At 50.7% G+C, this 7,167-nt stretch overlaps 1 pseudogene across 1 annotated transcript; it reads right to left on the reverse strand.

Annotated features, from left to right (window-relative positions):
• Window positions 1-3,721: 3,721 nt before the first annotated feature.
• On the reverse strand, window positions 3,722-4,726 carry LOC308519107 (glyceraldehyde-3-phosphate dehydrogenase-like; annotated as a pseudogene). Its single transcript has one exon. The product of its transcript is annotated as a glyceraldehyde-3-phosphate dehydrogenase-like (transcript).
• Window positions 4,727-7,167: the final 2,441 nt, after the last annotated feature.

A 7,167-nucleotide genomic window follows, 5' to 3' on the forward strand; every position in this document is an offset into this window, starting at 1 on the left:
GAGTATAGACTAAGTTCCTTCCCCAGACCCTGCCATCCCAGCTGGCTAGGGGGAGGGGTCCATAGCGAGGTGCTGAGCCCCCTGCACTTTGTGTCTAAGGCTCCAGAACAAGTGGCCAACACGCCCCATCCCTGCCACCCCCGCCGAAGGGCTGCCATTTGGAACACATTTGCAGGCACATGGATTGTTTTTAAATTAATGCTTTTTAATTCACTCTGTTTCCCACTTGTCGTTTTTTATTGAAAAGGTGGATTCTGCGGGTGTGTGTTCCTTTGCGGGGGCAGCAGGGGTGTTCTCCACGAGCAGAGATCCAATGAGACACAGAGACAAAAGGCCCAGTGAGACATGGGGAATCCGTAAGCAGGATTCAAAGAGCAAGGAACGGAGAGAGATGCACAGGGTGAGACAGACACACCACACAGGGTGCTGTGAATGGGGATAGAGCTTCCCGGCCTGGTGAGAGGGCTCGCGAAGCAGTGGCTCCATGGGCACGTTCACCCCAGGTGCAGCTCCCAGTCCAGAGTCGGAGTCGGTGAACTGAAAGCCCTGGGAAATTAGAGCTAATTACATGTATACAAACAGCCTCAGTGGAGGCCACTGGCCCGCCACCCCTCCCCCAGCCTTCCCCCTGTGATCCCACCCCAGCAAAGGGGCTTTGCTGGCACAGCTGGGGCTGAGCACCTGGGGGAAGGGTGAGCATCTGGAGAGCCCCTGGGGCCCAGGAGTTGGGGTGAGCCCTCCGCCCCCAGAGTGCCCCCCCGCGATTACACACTCCAGGGCACGCTGCAGCCTGGGATGGCAGGTTGCGACCAGGTTAGGAATTGGACCAGAACTTGGTCCGAGGTCCCCTTGGCCTTGTGCTGAGCAGGCCCTGGTGGCATAGGCCCCAGCATTTGGGTCCTTAGGTTTCTATTATCTTGGCCTCCTGAGCATTCCCATCTCTGCAAAGGTTCAAGATTCCAGACGGGGCTCTCCTTGTATCCTGCCATGGGGAGTGCCTGTCTGGAGCTGAGGCTGCTGGATGAGGAAGGGACAGTCTGGTGCTTGGCATTTGGTGATCAGTTTGTCTCTGCCTGGATGCGCCACAGGGCCCCAAAAGAGTGACTTCTCTGAGCTTTCATTTGCGCGTCCATGCCGTGCGTGCCTCCTCTGAGACGCGGTGTCCAAGGGGAAGGAGAAAGGTGTAAATTCCTCACGTGTGAATGAGGCTTTACACTTTGAACTGCTAGCCTGAATCAGTGATCGAATTTTGTGGTTTCAGGAGCCTTTGGTGGGTTGGGTTGGAGTGGTGGCAGGATAGGGTTTTATATTTCTATAGAGGCCCAGTGCATGGGTGGGGACTGACCAGCCTGCCCTGATGGGGGCCCCTGATCGGGGTGGGGGTCCCCACTGGGGGGCAGGCCGGCCGGGGCGAGGGGCCATGGGAGGTTTGCAGGCCGGTCATGCCCCAGTCGGGGTGGGGGTCCCTGCTGTGGGGCAGGGCTGGCTGGAGCAAGGGGCCATGGTCGTTCTGGTCATTCTGGTCGTTCCACCGTTTTGGCTGCTGGGCTTTTATTAGATAGGATATGCATAGGCCAGGGACACAGACAACAGAGTGGTAAGACCTGGCGTGGGTGGGAGCTAAGTGGAGGGGGGCAAAGTGGGGGGGAAATGGGGAACATCTGTAATACTGTTAACAATAAAAAAAGAAAAAAACAATAACATTTTACATAAAGAGTTGTAAAAATTACTAGAGGCCTGATGCACGGGTTTGTCACCGATGGGGTCCCTCAGCATGGCCTGTGGGGATCGGGCCGAAACTGGCATTTAACATTCCCCAAGGGATGTGGTAGTGCGCAAAGCCATAGGCGGCCAGGAGGAGCCTGAGCCTGGGCGGGTACCATGCCTCTCCAGCTCATCCCGGCCCCGCTGCATCTGCCCCTGCTGCCACACAGTAGGCTTGCTGCCACTCCACTGCGGTCTCCACACACTCCTCCTAGGGTGATACCAACATGCCCATGACGGAGAAGTGGCCGTGGGCTCATGCCCAGTCAGTCCCGATGCCGGTCCCCATCCTGGTCCTGGTTTGGATGGGGGAGGGGCACGCAGGGGGAGTGTCCTCGAGAGAGGTTCTCTCCACCACAGCTTGCCAGCTGTGAGCTGGCATCTGGCACCTGTTGGTCAGCTGAGCAGCACTCCTGCTGTGGGAGCACACTGACCACTAGGGGACAGCTCCTGTGTTGAGCGTATGCCCCCTGGTGGTCAGTGCACATCATAGTAACCAGTTGACCTGCCAAACAGTCAACTGATCTACATGTCACTTAGGCTTTTATATATAAGACTAGTGGCCTGGTGCATGAAATTCGTACACAAGGGGGTGTCCCTCAGCCCAGCCTGCACCCTCTCCAATCTGGAACCCCTTGGGGGATGTCTGACTGCCGGTTTAGGACGGATCCCTGTGGCAGTTGGACATCCCTCTCGCAATCCGGGACCACTGGCTCCTAACGGCTCACCTGCCTGCCTGCCCAATCACCCCTAACCACTCTGTCTGCTGGCCTGTTCGCCCCCAACTGCCCCCTCTGCCAGCATGCTTGCCCCCAACTGCCCCCCCTGCAAGCATGCTTGCCCCCAACTGCCCCCTTTGTTGGCCTTCTCACCCCCAACTGCAGCCCCCCTGCCAGCCTGCTTGCCCCCAACTACCCTCCCGGCCAGCCTGCTTGCCCCCAACTGCACCCCCTGCCAGCCTGATTGCCCCTAACTGTCCCCCCTTGCCAGCCTGTTCACCCCCAACTGGCCCCCCTGCCGGCCTACTCTCCCCCAACTGCCCCCCCCCCCCACTGGCCTGATCATCCCCAACTGCCCTCCCCTCCTGGCCTGATCACCCCTAACCGCCTCTGCCTCGGCCCCGCCACCATGACTTTGTCTGGAAGGTCTCCTGGTCTAATTAGCATATTACCCTTTTATTAGTATAGATAATTATCCCCATAAGTTTATTTAGTCCCATGTTATCAATTGTTTGGGATTTTTTTTAAAGTTTATTTGAGAGAGAGAGAGAGAGAGAGAGAGAGATCGATTTGTTGTTCCACTAATGCATTCACTGGTCGTCTTGTAGGTGCCCTGACCGGGAATTGAACCCACAACCTTGTTGAATTGGGACGACACTCTAACCATTATATCTATCAGGCCAGGGCCCCATGTTAATAATTCTAATTGACCTTCTTGTTAGCAGTTTTATGACTGAGTTTTCCTCAGAGTTCTGTAAATCTTTATTCAGTTTAGTGTTATGTTTTTAAATTTATCAGAAGTTTATATTTTAGAGTGCTTATTAGGGTTTTTTTTCTTGTCAGGTTTTTAAAAAATGAATCTTTGAAGATGAAAAATATTTGTAGGAACATTTTGTTTCTTTTTGCCAAAGCATCAAACAATTGTCTGTAAATGATTAAAAAATAATAATAAAAAAATAAAAATAAAAAAAAAAACCCTTTAAAATAGCCATGTTAAAGGGGACGCTCAACAATGAAAGTAATTTATTTTTATTTTTATTTTTTTCTGGGTGCAGTGAACTTTTTTGATCGTGCACGATAAAGTAGGGCTCCCTACTCCCCTCCCCCTCTTCAGGGGTCTGGGGTGGAAACTGGAGGTTAGGAGATTCTCATTGTATTGAGGGATCGATCTGGGGCCAGGACTCCCCAGCAGCTGAGGGCCCTCTTCCTCTCGCTGGGACTGGTGGTCCAGGGGGTTCTTACTCCTCGGAGGCCGTGGGCACCATAAGGTCCACCACCCTGTTGCTGTAGCCAAATTCATTGTCAGACCAGGAAACGAGCTTGACAAAGTGGTCACTGAGGGCAATGCCAGCGCCAGCATCAAAGGTGGAGGAGTGGGTATCATGTTAAAGTCACAGGAGACCCCCTGGTCCTCAGTACAGCCCAGGATGCCCTTGAGGGGCCCTCTGACGCCTGCTTCACTCCCTTCTTCATGTCACATATTTGGCAGCTTTCTCAGGCGGCAGGTCAGATCGAAAATCGACACTGTGGGTGGGACATGGAAGGCCATGCCAGTGAGCTTCCCTTCAGCTCAGGGATGACCTGGCCCACAACCTTGGCAGCGCCGGTAGAAGCAGGGACGATGTTCTGGGCAGCCCCTCGGCCATCACACCACAGCTTCCCTGAGGGGCCATCCAGGGTCTTCTGGGTGGCGGTGACGCATGGACTGTGGTCATGAGTCCCTCCAGGATGCTGAAGCTGTCATGGATGACCTTGGCCAGGGGGGCCAGGCAGTGGGTGGTGCAGGAGGCATTGCTGACAATCTCGAGGGAGTTGTCATACTTGTCATGGCTCACACTCATCACAAACATGGGGGCAGCCGCAGAAGGGGCAGAGATGATGACCCTCTTGGCTGCCCCTTCAAGTGAGCCCCGGCCTTCTCCATGGGAGTGAAGACACCACTGACCCCACAACATCCTCAGCACCAGCATCTCCCCTCCTGATGTTGGCGGGATCTCGCTCCTGGAAGACGGAGATGGACTTTCCACTGATGACAAGCTTCGCATTCTCAGCCTTGACTGTGCCTTTGAACTTGCCACGAGTAGAATCCTACTGGAACATGTAGACCATGTACGTGAGGTCAATGAACAGGTCATTGATGGGGACGATGTCCATTTTCCCAGATTTAAAAGCAGCCCTGGTGACCAGGCGCCCGATGCGGCCAGATCCGTTCACTCCGACCTCCACCATCGTGTCTCAGGGTGTGGCTGCTGGTACAGCGCAGGAGGAGAGGCTGTCTGACAAACAGGAGGAGCAGAGAGCCAGGTTTTTTTTTTTTTTAATGGCTGTGGTTGAAGAGCTGGTCAATTCGCATACATACATATAAAGAATGCAATTGTCTTAGCTATCGATTCCAACGTTACTTACTTTGACCATCTATAAAACTCTTTTCTCAAGATCCCTCGTCCATGGACCTTCTGCAGCTTCCACAAAATTTCTGCAACTTATATATAACTTTCAGTTGTCGACAAAAACTGAAAGTTATATATAAGTTGCAGAAATTTTGTGGAAGCTGCAGAAGGTCCATGGACAACAACAATGATTTTACTTTAGGACAAAATTACTTTTCTATTTCTTTTTATACTAAAACAAAAATCCAAAGCCAAACCAAACCAAAAACCACCCATATCCTTTATATCCTTATTAAAAAAATACATTCTATTTTCCTTTCCCTCAACAACAGTGCATCTCTATACTTTATACCTTTATCTGCTGAAAACATGTCCTATTTTTCATATACAGTCATTTCGTTTCATCATTTTCTTTTTTAAAAAAATATTTTTATTTCAGAGAGAAAGGGAGAGGGAGAGATAGAAACATCAATGATAAGAGAGAATCATTGATCTGCTGCCTCCTGCACACCCCACAGTGGGGATTGAGCCCGGAACCCCAGCATGTGCAAAATTGAACCCAGGACCCTTCAGTCCCCAGACCGACACTCTGTCCACTAAGTCAAACTGGCTAGGGCCTTATTATTTTCTAGTAGTTTTGTAAACACCACAGCTGTTTTACAAATTAATTTTGGCAGGGGTCTACAGTGTGTTTTAAAGATTTTTAAAAATTGATTTTTAGAGAGAGAAGAAGAGAGAGAGAGAGAGAGAGAGAGAGAGAGAGAGAAACATCAATGTGAGAGCGAATATCAATCAGCTACCTCCTGCACACCCGCTACAGAGGACCAAGCCCACTAACCCCAGCATGTGCCCTGACCAGGAATCAAGCCGGCAACGTTTCTGTGCATGGAAAGACGCCGTCATCTGAGCCTCTCCGCCTTGCCCTTGGCTGGAGCAATGTAGACATAAGTCAAGGAATGCCAACAACCACCAGAAGTGAGAAGAGGCACGGAATAGATTCTTTCTCGATCCTCCAGCCCTACCATCACCTTGATTTGGGCCCAGTGATACTGACTTTGGTGTTTGGCTTCTAGAACTGTGAGAGAACATATGTTTTGTTATTTTTTAATAAATAAATAAAAGCCCTTGCCTTGGCTGGTATTGCTAAGTGGTTAGAGCTTCGGCTGGAGAACCAAAGGCCACATACCTGGGTTGTAGGTTCCATTCCCGGCCAGGTTGGGGAGCGTGCAGGAGGCAACCAGTCGATGTGTCTTTCTCACACTGAAGTGTCTCACTCCCCCTGCCCCACCTTCTTCCCTCCTTTCCACTCTCTAAAAATCGATGGGAAAAAATATCCTCAGGTGAGGATTAAAAAAGGACCTTTTTATTTTTCCCCCCTTCAGTCTCTGTGGACAATGTTATAGTTAGTTCTTAGGTGTTTACATGTTAAAGACATGATAAGAGTTATAACTTTAAGAGACAGAGAAAGACTAAGTGGTGTTTTTTTTTTTAATTTACCAAAATGTCAGAATTTTAGGAATTTTATATAATTTCTAGAACATTTATATGAACAACCTATCAAAATAATCAAAGGTTTAGCATAATTTATTTGACAGTGCTTCCTATGTAATCTAATAGGTCAAATAAGACTGATTGGTTTAACTGCCCCATTTTATAAAGTGAGAGGACGGACACCCAGTTCCTAAGAGTGCGTCCTATGGCGAACCTGTTATTCGTGGCGTTGACCAGCTAAAGTTTGCTGGAAGCCTTCGGTCTGCTGCCGAAGAGCGAGGCGCGAGGAGCGAGCTGGGTTCCACTGTGGGGCTCCGAGAGTCCCCAATTCTTCCTGCTTGGTGAAGATTCCACGCACAGATTCTTTGAGGTTACTTCTATCCATCCCATTAAGCTATCAGATGGAATCCCGACACCCAGTGGCTAACCAAACCAGTCCACAGGCACAGGGAGATGCAAGATCAATGTGCTGGCAACTGGGGCGACTGCCCCCTTGGTGGGGAAGCCCCTCCCGTGAGGGAAAAATCCCTCTTATCTCAGGGAAAGACATGTGACCTCCGGCCCCTTTTTCTTTTTTTAATAGGTCCAATTTCCCCACACCCTCAACAATACTTGTTTCCTTTCTTAAAAATTATATCCAGCCCTAGCCGGTTTGGCTCAGTGGATAGAGCGTCGGCCTGCGGACTCAGGGGTCCCAAGCTCGATTCTGGTTAAGAGCATGTACCTTGGTTGTGGGCACATACCCAGTGGGGAGTGTGCAGAAGGCAGCTGATCGATGTTTCTCTCTCATCGATGTTTCTAAC

The sequence above is a fragment of the Myotis nattereri genome, assembly GCF_964212035.1.
Source record: "Myotis nattereri genome assembly, chromosome: 5".
In the NCBI taxonomy this organism is placed as follows: domain Eukaryota; kingdom Metazoa; phylum Chordata; class Mammalia; order Chiroptera; family Vespertilionidae; genus Myotis; species Myotis nattereri.